General features: G+C 36.3%; 1 pseudogene; it reads left to right on the forward strand.

The window, feature by feature from the left end:
- Nucleotides 1–1,571: 1,571 nt before the first annotated feature.
- LOC139041754 (olfactory receptor 4C11-like) lies at nucleotides 1,572–13,430 on the forward strand (annotated as a pseudogene).
- Nucleotides 13,431–13,653: the final 223 nt, after the last annotated feature.

Genomic DNA, 13,653 nt, shown 5'->3' on the forward strand with positions numbered 1-13,653 from the left:
AAGAGCAAAATTAAAACCTCAAATCAATAGGTAATATTTAGTAAGAATTTACTGTGCATACAAGACAGTTTGCAAACTGGGAGCTTCATATCAGTCTTTGAAAGGAGAGTGGATCTGTTTGAAGTACAATTTACATGTTGCAAACACACTGCACCTGATTCATCTTCAAAGTAAATCAGAATTAAAAGAGCAAAAACCATGAGGTCTCTTTTGGATATCTTCTCCTTTTTACAAGAAAAAACGTAAGTTTTCAAGCCCCACTGAACTGTTTTCTTCTTCTTGCCTCTCTCTTGGGACTGGATTTTAGGGCAGTTGCTCTCATCCAGTCTGTCTCCTAAGAAACCTTAAATTCCAGGAACATACTTCCCACAGTGATGAACAGATTCTGCAATTTCAGAGTTCACAGCTTTTCCTGACCTCTGCTTGACATAGACCCTTTTTAGGAACAATTCATATCAAATAAGGGGGTGAATTGAAGGGAGCAATGATATAGGATCCTATACCTGGAGATTTCTCATTAGCAAAGCTTAAGGGCAGGAAAAGGATACTGATGCATACTGATGATACAATGCTTCTATGATACCGATGGTCCTGAAGTTAATGATGCTAATGTTGGCTGTCAAGGACCTACTGTCACCCTTGCTAACAACAAACATTAAATTCTGTTTCTGGGGTTGGAGTAAGGGATAATATGAGGAGCAGAGGAGAGAGAAGCAAAACTCCCTTGTGAAATCCTCAGACAAACTACTTGTATCCCTTAAATGGCCCTTTGCTTACCCTTACACTGTGGGTTTCTCCCTCTCTCATCCCTTGATTCTTCTTCCTATCTGGCTTTTCCTCAAAATCAAATTTTTCTCTTTGGCTATGAAACCTGCCATGATTCCCTAACTTCTCTAACTTCTCCTCCTCATTATTATTTTTCAAAAATACATGTAAAATCCTGACCTCTTCATTTGACCCATCCTGAATTTTGCATCAATTTGATAGTCAGAACATGTACTGAACATGTCAGTGTCTCCTATTTTATCTATTTATGGTTTCTTGGCATTATGCTGGGTCTGCCCAGATGGTTGGAGACTGATGCTTTGCCTGACACTGTCGGCTTGAGTGTTAGAGACAGATCACCACGGAGCACGAAGGCTTAGTTTCTGCTTCTGGTTCCTCTATGACTACTTTCTGTTAAACTTTGTCTCCCAGCTTCAACTGAAGTGTGCAAAATAGAACAACAAGAACTTGCCTTATGAGATATCAAATGACCAAAATCAAATGAACAAAAGCTAGTAAAGCAAAATGAGAGAAGTCTATAATTAGGGATTGTGTGATCCAGTACACACACGTGTGTGCACACGCACACCCTTTAACTGTGGAAGGCCATTAGCAAGAAAGTTATTTGTCTGGGAAAACATGAAAAGCTTTGCTGAGGAGACAGCATTTGAACTGGATACTCTATACACAGGTAGAAATGGATACCAGAGGAAGGTGATTTAGCCACTAAAAAATATGGGCAATTCAGAGAATGAGGTGGTCTGGGTGCATTTATGAGGGACAATAGTGTAAGGCTTGGTTGGAACATGCATAAGCAGAAGCACTGGGAAGAAAACGTGAAAAACAAAATGATGACACAGAATTACAAGACTTTGGAAGCCAAGGTGAGTATTTCAAAAGTTGCATTTGAAAACCGTCATAAGCATTTTATTATATTTATGATTCATCATATTTTTAAAATGGCTACTTTTCCTTTTCAAGTGCTAGCAAGGAGGTAAAACGAGAGAGAAAACACATAAAGAGTGAGAAGAAGAGGGAATATCTGAAATTTTGTCTTTCCTTTCTCTTTAGAAACATAGAATAGGCCTGTGGGAATCCACATTAATAATTCTAGGATTGAGCATTTGTAATACTGATGTTTATGAAGTATCAGCCTGATGTTGCGGTATGTATGAAATAATAATTCTTACAATGAAAACTCACATTTGTATCTCATTCCAAGTGTTATTATTAATTTAAAAATTACTTTATTGAGGACATATTGGCTTAAAATATTTTGTAAATTTCAGGTGCATATTATTACTTATCAGTTTCTGTTCAGCTTGCTTCGTTTTCACACCAATAGTCTAGTTTTTATCTGTCACCATACGTATGTGTCCATTTACTCCTTATGCCCACTTCTCAATCCTCTTTACCTCTGGTAATCACTAATTTGTCCTCCTTATCCATGTGTTTATCTTCCACATATGAGTGAAATCACATGGGATTTGTCTTTTTCTGTCTGGCTTTTTTTACTTAGCATATTACCCTCAAGTTCCATCCATGTTGTTGCAAACAACACATTTTTTTTCTTTTTTATGGCTGAGTAGTATTTCATGGTATAGATATACAATGTCTTCTTTATCCATTCATGAGTTGGTGGACATTTGCTTTGCTTCCACATCTTGGCTATTGTAAATAATGCTGCAATGAACAAAGGGGTGCATAACCTCTTTGAATTGTTCATTTCATGATCTTTGGCAAATATCCAGCAGTGATATAGCTACATCATATGATATTTCTAATTTTATAAGGAATCTCCAAATTGTCTTCCATAGTGGCTGTACCAGTTTGCATTCCCGCCAGCAGTGTACGAGGGTTCCCTTTTATCTACATCCTCTCCAACATTTGTTATTTTTGTCTTGTTAATTATAGCCATTTTGATGGGTGTAAGGTGATATCTCATTGTAGTTTTGATTTGCATTTCCCTAGTAATTAATGATGTTGAACTTCTTCTCATGTGCCTGTTGGCCATCTGTATATGGGTATATCTAAATATCTGGAAAAGTGTCTATTAATATCCTCTGTCCAGGTTTTAATTGGATTGTCTGTTTTTCTGCTGTTGAGTTGTATGAATTATTTATACTTATCGGATATATGATTTGCAAATATTTTCTCCCACTTGCTGGGTTGTCTTTTTGTTTTCTTCATGGTTTCATTTGCCTTGCAGAAGCTTTTTAGTGTGATGTAGGTCCTTTTGCCTGCTTTTGTTTCCCTTGCCTGAGTAGACATTGTATTTGTAAAGATGCTGCTAAGATCAACGTCAAGGAGCATACTGCCTATATTTTATTCTAGGAGTTTTATGGTTTCAGCTCTTACATCCAAGTTTTTAATCAATTTTGAGTTAATTTTTGTGTGTGGTGTAAGATAATGGTCTATTTTCATTCTTTGGTATGTGGCTGTCCTGTTGTGTAGTTAGCTGTCCATGGATGTGTGGTTTTACTTCTGGGCTTTCAATTCTATTCCTTTGATCTGCATGTGTGGTTTTCTGTGAGTGCCATGCTGTTTGGATTACTATAGCTTTGAGGTATATTTTGAAGTCAGGGATTGTCATAACTCCAGCATTGTTCTTTTTTCTCAGGACATCTTTTGTTATTCAGCGTCTTTTGTCATTCCATACAGATTTTAGGATTCTTTGATGTATGTCCATGAAGAATGTCATTGTAAATATGATTGGGATTGCATTGAATCTGTAGATTGTTTTAGTTAATAAGAATATTTTAACTATGTTTATTCTTCTAATCTGTGAGTGTAGAATATCATTCCATTTCTTTGCATCTTCTTTGATTTTTTTCAGTAATGTCCTATAGTTTTCAGTGTGTAGGTATTTCACCTCCTTGGTTAAATTTATTCCTAGGTATTCTATTTTTGTGTGTCTGTGATTACAAATGGCATTGCATTCTTGAAGTCTCTTCCTGCTAGTTCATTATTTGTGTATAGAAATACAACTGATTTTTGTATGTTGATTTTGTACCCTGCAACTTTGCTGTCCTTGATGATTTCTCATAGTTTTCTGGTGGCTTTAACAGAATTTTCTATGTATAGAATCATGTCACCTGCAACAGTGTTAATTTTACTTCTTCCTTTCCAGTTTGGATCCCTTTTATTTAATTTCTTGCCTAAGAGCTCTGGCCAAACTTCCAGTGCTATTTTGAATAAGAGTGGCAAGAGAGGACACACTTGTCTTATTCCCATGCTCAGATGAATGGCTTTCAGTTTTTCACAGTTAACTATGATGTTGGCTGTGGGTTTGTCATATATGGGCTTTATTGTGTTGAGATAATTTCCTTCTATATGCATTTTGTTTAGAGTTTTGTCAAAAATTCACGTTGGATCTTGTCAAATGCTTTCTCTGCATCTATTAAGATAGTCATGTGATTTTTGTTACACGTTTTGTTAATGTGGTCCATCACATTGATTGGTTTGTGAATGTAGACCCATCCCTGCATCCCTGGAATATTCCCTCCTTGATCATGGTGTAGGATCCTTTTAATGTATTGTTGTATTCAGTTTGCTAATATTTTGTTGAGAATTTTGGAATCTATGTTCAACAGTGATATTGTCCTGCAATTTTTTCTTTTTTGTGTTGTCCTTCTCTGGCTTTGGTATCAGGGTAATGTTGGCTTCATGGTATGAGTTACAAAGCAGCTCATCTTCTTCAACATTTCAGAATATTCCAAGAAGGATGGGTATTAAATCATCTTTGAATCTTTGGTAGAATTCACCAGAAAAGCCATCTGGTCCTGGACTTCTGTTTTTTGGGAGGTTTTTTTATTACTGTTTCAATTTCTTGTGATTCATTTATTTAGATTCTCTACTTTTTGTTTATTCAGTTAGGGAGGTTGTATGATTCTAAGAATTTATCCATTTCCTCTAGGTTATCTAATTTGTTGGCAAATAGCTTCTCATAGTATTCTCCTATAATGCTATGCATTTCTCTGGTATTCAGTGTAATTTCCCCTCTTTCATTTCTAATTTTATTTATTTGAGTCTTCTCTCTTTTTTCTTAGTGCGTCTGGCTAACAGTTGGTCAATTTGTTTATCTTCTCAAAGAAGCAGCTCTTAGTTTCATTGATCATTTCTGCTGTTTTTTTAGTCTTTATTTCTTTTATATCTGCTCTGATTTTTACTATTTTCCTCTTTCTACTGACTTTTGGCTTTGTCCTTTTAGTAGTTCTCTTAAGTGTAGTTTAAGATTACTTATTTGGGATTTTTCTTTTTTCTTGAAGTAGGTCTTTATTGTTATACATTTCCCTCTTAGTACTACTATTACTACATCCCATAATACTTGGTATGTTTCCAGGTAGTTTTTCATTTCTCCTTTGATTTCTTCATTGATCCAATTGTTGTTCAGTAGTATGTTGTTTGATCTCCACATGTTTGTGAATTTCTTAGTTTTTTTCTTGTGGTTGATTTCCAGTTTCAAAGCATGTGGTCAGTCCGAAAACATGCTTGAAATGATTTGTCTTCTTAAATTTACTGGAGCTTGCCTTGTTTCCACACATATGATATATCTTTGAGAATGTTCTATGTGCACTTGAGAAGAATGTTTGTTCTGCTGGTCTGAGATAGAATATTGCGTATATATGTATTAAGTCCCTCTGGTCCACTGTTTCACTTAAGGTCACTGTTTCCTTGTTGATATTCTGTCTCAAAGATTTATCCATTGATGTAAGTGAGATGTTGAAGTCCACTACTATTATTGTGTTGCTGCCAATTTCCCCCTTTATTTCTTTACTAGTTAATAGTTGCTTTATATAATTTTGTGCTCCTGTGTTAGGTGCATATATATTCATAAGCATTATGTCATTTTAGGTGAATGTCCCTTTTATCATTATATAATGCCCGTTCTTATCTTTCATTAACTTTTTTATCTCAAAGACTACTCTGTCTGATATAAGTGTGGCTACATCTGCTTTTTAGCTTGCCTATTTCTTGGAGTATTCTCTTTCATCCCTTCACTCTGAGCCTATGTTTGTCTTTAGAGCAGAGATAAGTTTCCTGGAGGCAGCATATTGTTGAATATTAGTTCTAAGCCATCCAGTCATTCATGTATTTTGATTGGTGAATTCGGTTCATTTATATTTACATTGATTAGTGATATATGAAGGCTTATACTGCCATTTTTTCTCTTATTTTCTGTTTTTTCTATAATTACATTCTATCTTTTCCCTTGTATTTCTGACTGCCATTTCAATTTAGTGGTTTTCTGTGATGGTTTTCTCAATTTTCTCTTTATTTATGATTTGTGACTCTGCTCTGATATTTTGTTTTATGTTTACCATGAAGTAACCACATGAGATCATTTGTATAAATGATCTCATAGATGAGATAGTACTTTTTACTGATAGCCTCTTACCTCCTTTAGCCTAAGTGGGTTACATCCCTCTCCTCTTCCCTTTCTGTGATTTTTGTTGTCACATGTTATTCTTTGTTGTGTTGTGAGTTTGTAACTAAATTAAAACATCTGTAGTTATTTTTGGTGCTTTCATTACCTTTATCTTTTTTGCTATAATTCAATGTTCACTAGCCTATTCTGATAGAGAGCTTCCATTTTCTGATTTTGTCTATCTATTTATCTCCTTGCTGAAAGTTTTGTAAACCTTTGCCTTTTTGTCTCAGGTAGAAGGATTTTCTTTATCATTTCTTATAAGGCCACTCTAGGGGTGATGAAATCCCTGAGCTTTTGTTTATCTAGTAAAGCTTTTATTTCTCGATCATATCTGAAGGATGATTTCACTGGATAGAGTATTCTTGCCTGATAGGTTTCATCTTTCAATATTTCGAATATTTCATTCCATTATTTCCCAGCCTGTAATGTTTTTGTTGAGAAAGTCTGAAAATCTGATGGTGATTCCTTTGTAGATTATCTTCTTTTCTCTTGCTGCCTTTAATATTTTTTTATTTGCCTTTGACTTCTGATGGTTTTAATATTATATGGCTTGGAGATCTTTTTGCATTGAGGTAAATTGGAGTTTTATTACCTTTATGCTGTTGTACGTCCAGTTGTTTCCCTAGGTTTGGGAACTTCTCAGCTATTATTTCTTTGAACAAGCTCTCTGCACCTTTCCCCCCACTTCTCACTCTGTGATACTTATAATCCTTATATTGCTTTTCCTAATAGAGTTGGATATTTCTCAAAGAATTTCTTCATTTTAAAAAAATCTTAGCTCTCCCTGGGGCTGGCCCCATGGCCGAATGGTTAAGTTCGTGTGCTCCGCTGCAGGCAGCCCAGTGTTTCGTTGGTTCGAATCCTGGGCGCGGACATGACATTGCTCATCAAACCACACTGAGGCAGCGTCCCACATGCCACAACTAGAAGGACCCACAACGAAGAATATGCAACTATGTACTGGGGAGCTTTGGGGAGAAAAGGAAAAAAATAAAACCTTAAAAAAAAATCTTAGCTCTCTCTCCTCCACCTGAAGCATTTCTAGGTTTCTCTCTTTGGGACCACTAATTCTCTGCTCCATAAGATCTACTATATGTTTTATTCCTTTAACATTATTTTTTATCTCATTAATTGTATTCTTCATATCCGGAATTTCTGTTTGGATTGTTTTAAGGAGCTTCAACCTCTGGTGAAATATTCCTTCTGGTCATTAATTTTATTCTTGAGCTCATTGAACTGTCTTTCTATGTTTTTTTTATAGCTCACTGAGTTTCTTTATGACAGCTATTTTGAATTCTCTGTCAGTTAGATTGTACTCCTCTGTGACATCAGGTTTGGTTTATGGAGAGTTTTCGTTTTCCTTCTGTTCCACAGTGTTACTGTAATTCTTCATGGTGTTTGATGAATTGATCCTCTGCTGGTGCATTTTGGTAGTAATCACATTTTCTTACTTGGGTACAGCTTTTGTTACTTTGGTTCTGGTCACCTGGGTCTCATGTTCCTCCACTGGCTCTCCGTGGGCTCAGATGCTGCTGTAACATGCACCACCTGCACTACTGTTCTTGGGTTGTCTTGGGGTGCTAGTTGCACTGATACCAGTAATGCCAGCTTCATGGGTGTCACTGTCACTAGTGGGGGGTTTGGAGCCTGGGGACTTGTATACAGTCCTGCTGCTGGTGGAGCTGGTATCAGAGGTGCCACTACTGTGTGCTGGGTCACTGGTTCTTCTGTGGTTCCTGTTGCTTCTGGTCACAAGTTCCTCCTGCCACTGTTGGGAGGGGCAGGAGTTGATTTTTCTGTTCCCACACAACTCCTCATAGTTTTTCTGGTCATCACTCTGTGTTCATGTGGGCTGGGCCACCATGCTCAGCAAGTGAGCTGTACTTGCATGAGCAGGGCTTCCGCCCTGGCAGGGCACCTTCATGTGAGCTGAGCTGCCACCACTTGATGTGAAGCTATGCACAGGTGGGGCCACTGCTGCATGATGGGTGCTCCTGCAGGCCTAGCTACCTTCACTCTTCAAGCATTCATATGGGCCAGGCTGTCCCTGCCCCCACTAACAGTCATGCTGGCCACACTGTGAGGATCCATGGCCTAGACTGCTGCCTCTGGAGAGAGGGAGGATGCCACTCCCCTAGTTCCACAGCTTGCCCAGAGTCCAGTCCACTCCTTCAGATGTATAGATTCATAGATCTCTCAGGTGTCCTGTTGTGCTGTGTAGGGAATCCTCTGCTGGTTAATGGATGTCCATTTAGCTGTAAGTTAGACAGGAGAGAAAAAGGAAATAACTCACTCTGCCATTATGCTGATGTCACTCCAAACTCTTATTTTTCTTCCACTAAATTGTGTGATGCATTCTATTTACAATTTAATGAGCATTAAATACTGTGTAAAAGAAATTATTACATTGTATATTTTGGTTATATAAATATGATCCCATTCTTAGGACAGTGAAAATACTCTGTGTGATATTATAATGATAGATATGTGTCATTACACATTTATCCCAACCAATAGAATCTACATCACCAAGAGTGAACCCTCAGGTAAGCTGAGGACTTTGGGTGATTCTGATGTGTCAATAGAGGTTAATCAATTATAACAAATGCAGCACATTGGGGTGGGGTTAATGTTGATAATGGGAGTGGTGCAATGGGAGTGCATGTGTAAGGGTAGGAATATATGGGAAATCTCTGTACCTGTCTCTTAATTTTGCTACAAATCTAAAACTGCCCTAAAAAAAGTTTAAAAACAACCGCAATAACAAATGATCCTGTTAAAGCTGAGGAGAGTTACTTAATTTTGCTATTTTTCACAGAGTCTAATTGAGAGTGAACAGTTATAATCTTCTCTAATAAAGGAAATAACAACTCTGAAGTCATCAGTGAGTCATATTTGGGATGCCTGCCAGCCCAGTCTTCATTTGATTGGGGCCACAGTGAATCCACTTGTATGCTTTCCACCGTGTTTCTAAGTATAGAGAATAGAAGGACAGTGTCTTTAGTGGAATTCTGACACTTTGAAGGTGGTAGGTAGGCTCTTCATTACAGACATCCTCAAAGTTCAATTAAAATAAATTTAGTAAAAAAAAAAAAAAGACTACATTTTGTTAAACTGTTTTGAGTGATTTTTGTTCTAAGCTACTGAAGAAATATTAATAAAAGCTATTCTCATGGTTTTTATGCCTCCAAATTTTATATTTCACCAATAGCATTATATTAAAACTTCATAGCCTAGCTATCATGGTCCTCAGCCAGGAGGACAATGTACTTGTACAAGCTTTTCTATTATGAGTTTCAGTCTGTCTGAACTAGAAGTTTCATATTGATCTTCTCTTTATTAGCCTGATAAAGCATTTGCCCCATCTTCTCCATTAAATCTTTGATTTTATTTTTCACATCCAAAATGTCCTCACTCCTCTGATTTTAATATATCTGGGTACGACACTTTTTCACAGCCATGGACCTATTTTATTTCTACTTTCCTCTCGTCATGAGCTCCATATTTTGAAGCTGTTATACACTTTTTATTTATTTTTAAATATTATTAAAGATATTTGGAATTGTCATTCCTAGCTTCTGATCACCATGAGAACACTAATATGATCCACAGTGCTGGTAAAATTTCAGCCACTCAGCAAAGGAACCTAAGGTGTTAAAACAGCTGTGCCACCTTATTACAGATAAATGAACAATTTAAATTAATATTTTTCAAAAATAAAAAGTACTTCTTGAAAAGCCAATACTAATAATCATAATGAAAGTAACCACTCCAAGTGCAGGTGCTGCACATCTGCATCTTCTAGATGCTTTGTACGTAATGAATTCCATAACATTCAAAGCAACTCTAAAAGGTGCAATATTTTATTATTTATGTTTACAAGTGAAGAAAATGACGCACAAAGACGTCAAAGGACTTATTGAATATCACACCCTGATGGGCAGCTGGGTGTGTTTGAATCTAGTCAGTGTGGCTTCCAATTTTATGCACTAATCTCTGTGCCAACCCACCTCTCAGCTCTGCTTGTGAATATTTGCATCTCAAAGAACCTGGTTTGGAACCTGCCTCTTCAGTTACCTTTATATTTCAACTGTTAATATAATTCTGAATTTTTCACCACTACCTATCTTTAGGAATTTTTATTCCTCTCTGCAGACAGTTTCTACTCTTCTACTACCAATCACATGGTGACATATAATTAATAATCTTATCTGCATTCATCTAAAAACTCATATTAAATTGTTAAGAACAGGAAGTGTTTCCCTCATTCCTCACAATAACTCCAGATAACTTTGATTCGATATTTAAAATGAAAGGTAATTATGGAATTATGGAGGAGAGATAAATATCATGAATTTAAAATATTTTCAGGCTAAAGTAAAATGGGGAAATTCATAACTTGGAATATGTAAAATTGAAAAACTTTGTGGAAATAACAAAGGCTGAAGCTTGTATAGTTCTTACTTATTAGGAGCCAAATCTTTTCTAATTTTATCTGAGTAGTAACTGTGATTATGTCTAAAGTGATTTTCCCAAGACATTACAGCTAGTAACTACTGGAACTGGGACTTGAGCTCAGGTCATCTGACTCCCACAACTGTATTCTTTTTTTTGTGAGGAAGATTGGCCCTGAGCTAACATCTGTTGCCAATCTTCCTCCTCTTGCTTGAGGAAGATTGGTCCTGAGCTAACATCTGTGCCAACCTATCTTGTATTTGGGATGCCACCACAGCGTTGTTTAATGAGCAGGGTGTAGGTCCATGCCTGGGATCCAAAGCTGTGAAATCCAGGCCTCTGAAGCAGAGCACACAAATTTAACCACTATGACACCAGGCTGGCCCCGACAACTTTATTCTTAGCCAAGAGATGTAATTATCTTGCTAGATTAAAATCCATCTTGGATAAAATACCAACATTCCAAAATATGAGCTGATAAAAGATAAAAGATTCTCAGGAAGGAAATATTTTAATGAAAAATGTAGTAAAAATGTGAAACTTGCTTGGTAATAAAAACTTATATGCATATAATAAAAATACAAATTTTCCTATTAACAAAATGAGATAATAAGATAATGTCTTAAGATAATCGTTGTTTGTTTGAATGTCCATCAGGCTTTTCTACAGAATCATCAACCTTGATATACTGGCCAAAAAATAGATACAGAGATACACACATATGCAAACATACTTATGGAACATTTCTGGAAGGACATGCAAGAAACTAAAAGTAGGGGCCAGCCCCATGACCAAGTGGTTATGTTCATGCGCTCCGCTTCAGCAGCCCAAGTTTTCACCAGTTCGGCAGCTTGGATCCTGGGTGCAGACATGGCACCACTCATCAAGGCACACTGAGGTGGCGTCCCACATACCACAACTAGAAGGACCCACAAGTAAAAATATACAACTATGTGCTGGGGAGCTTTGGGGAGAAAAAGGAAAAATAAAATCATAAAAAAAGAAACTAAAAGTAGTTATTTCTAGAGAGTAGAATTATAGATTCAAAGAATTGGGACAGATATTTTAATTTTACTTGTCACAACCTTCTGTTTACTTTGAATATTGTATGATGATCATGATGCATTCTATAATAAAAATATAGTTAATAAAAGGGTACAAATATTGAAAAAACTTTTAATACTTATCACTTACAATGGTAATCTCTAGCATTTGGTGCAGCAATATTGCACTTTAGAAATTATTCCAAAGTTATATGTAGAATTATTATGTATGAGAATGAAAATTGGAAGAGTATATCTCAATGGTCAAATGGCTAATTAAATACTTTTTATAAAAATGTATACATTATTAGACCATTAAATTGATAATTAAACTATTGAAAGTATAACAGGAGAACTATTACAAGAATTCTAAGTCAAAATCAGAACACAAAATGATATCACATGATGATTTCAGTCACATAAACTATATACACTATGAACAAGGATGTGAAATAGAAAATTGATAAAAGTATACATTGGACTTATGGGATGTTTTAGAAGAAGTATCTTGGGAAATTTAGGGTAAAGAAGGATATATATGAGAAAAGATACTACTTACATTATAGACATGGCAATTTTATACCAGGTCCAATCATAGGTGAGAGGCTCAATCTTCTAATGGGATAAGCTCAAGAGTACAGTAGAGACATAAAAAGTAGTTTCTCAAATTATGACAAACTCTAAACATTATCCAGATATTTGTTATATCATGACCATCAGCGAAGCTGGCATCTCAAACACAAGAGGCATAGGTAAAGCATTGTCAAATCAAAGCATTTTTCATCCAAGGGATAATGGACACAAAAATAAATAAACTGAACTGAGAATATTTTCTTCAGGTCAGATTCTCCAACAATATTAGTGCTTAATTATATTGCAATAGTGTAGTTCAGATTTCAAAGCACACATAAGATGCATAATACATGAAATATGTGTGTGTTTGTGCATGTGACTCTGTTGGGGAACTTTCTCATTGTAGTGACTATTAGAACAAGCAGGGCCCTTGGGAGTCTCATGTACTTCTTCCTATCTCTCTGTCCTCTGGTGACGCCTCCTTCTCTACAACCACAGCTCCCAGATTGATTGTGGATGCCCTTTCTCAGAAGACCATTTCCTACAAGGAGTGCATGACTCAGTTCTTTGGAGCCCATTTCTTTGGTTACATGGGAATCTTTGTGCTCAGCCTCATGGCCTTAGGTCTCATGGCAATTTGTAAGCCCTTGTCAGATGCAACCCTCACCAGCTGGTGAGTCTATGGTATGTTGGTGACCTGGCCTAGGCAGGATCTTGTATCCACTGTTCAGCACAGATTTTACTGGCTTTGAGATTGCCCTTCTGTGACCCTAATGTGATGGACCACCATTTCTGTGGTTTGCAGCCCTTTTTGAAACTTGCCTGCATGGACACTTATGTGATAAGTGTACTAGTTTCTAATAGCAGAACCATACGCATGACAAGTTTCACAATTCTGCTTATCTCTTATATTGTCATCTTATACTTTCTGAGAAATCATAGTGCAGAGGGAAAGTGAAAGCCCTTTCCACATGCACCTCCCATTTTCTTGTTGTTGTTCTCATATTTCTGCTCCATGTATGTTCAGATACATATGACCACCAACCACATTTCCAATAGACAAAATGGTGGCTGTGTTTTATAAAATTGGGACACCCTTGCTCAACCCTCGGATCCATTCACTGAGGACTGCAGAAGTGAAAAATGCATTGAAAAAGTTATGATGTAGCACAGTAAGTCTTCAGCTCATAAATAGGGATTCTAATGTACACTTTCTTAACACCTTAATTTTGTTTCATGGGCAGAAAAGATAAAATATTCTTGTTGGGAGTTAAATAATTAATAAATCTGGGTGTATATAAATATATATTATAAATATATATGTATAATATATAATATATATTATCCTTATTCTGAGGTGATTGCATTAGAATATGATTAAAGTCC

This window comes from Equus asinus, chromosome 23 (assembly GCF_041296235.1).
Source record: "Equus asinus isolate D_3611 breed Donkey chromosome 23, EquAss-T2T_v2, whole genome shotgun sequence".
Taxonomy (NCBI): Eukaryota; Metazoa; Chordata; class Mammalia; order Perissodactyla; family Equidae; genus Equus; species Equus asinus.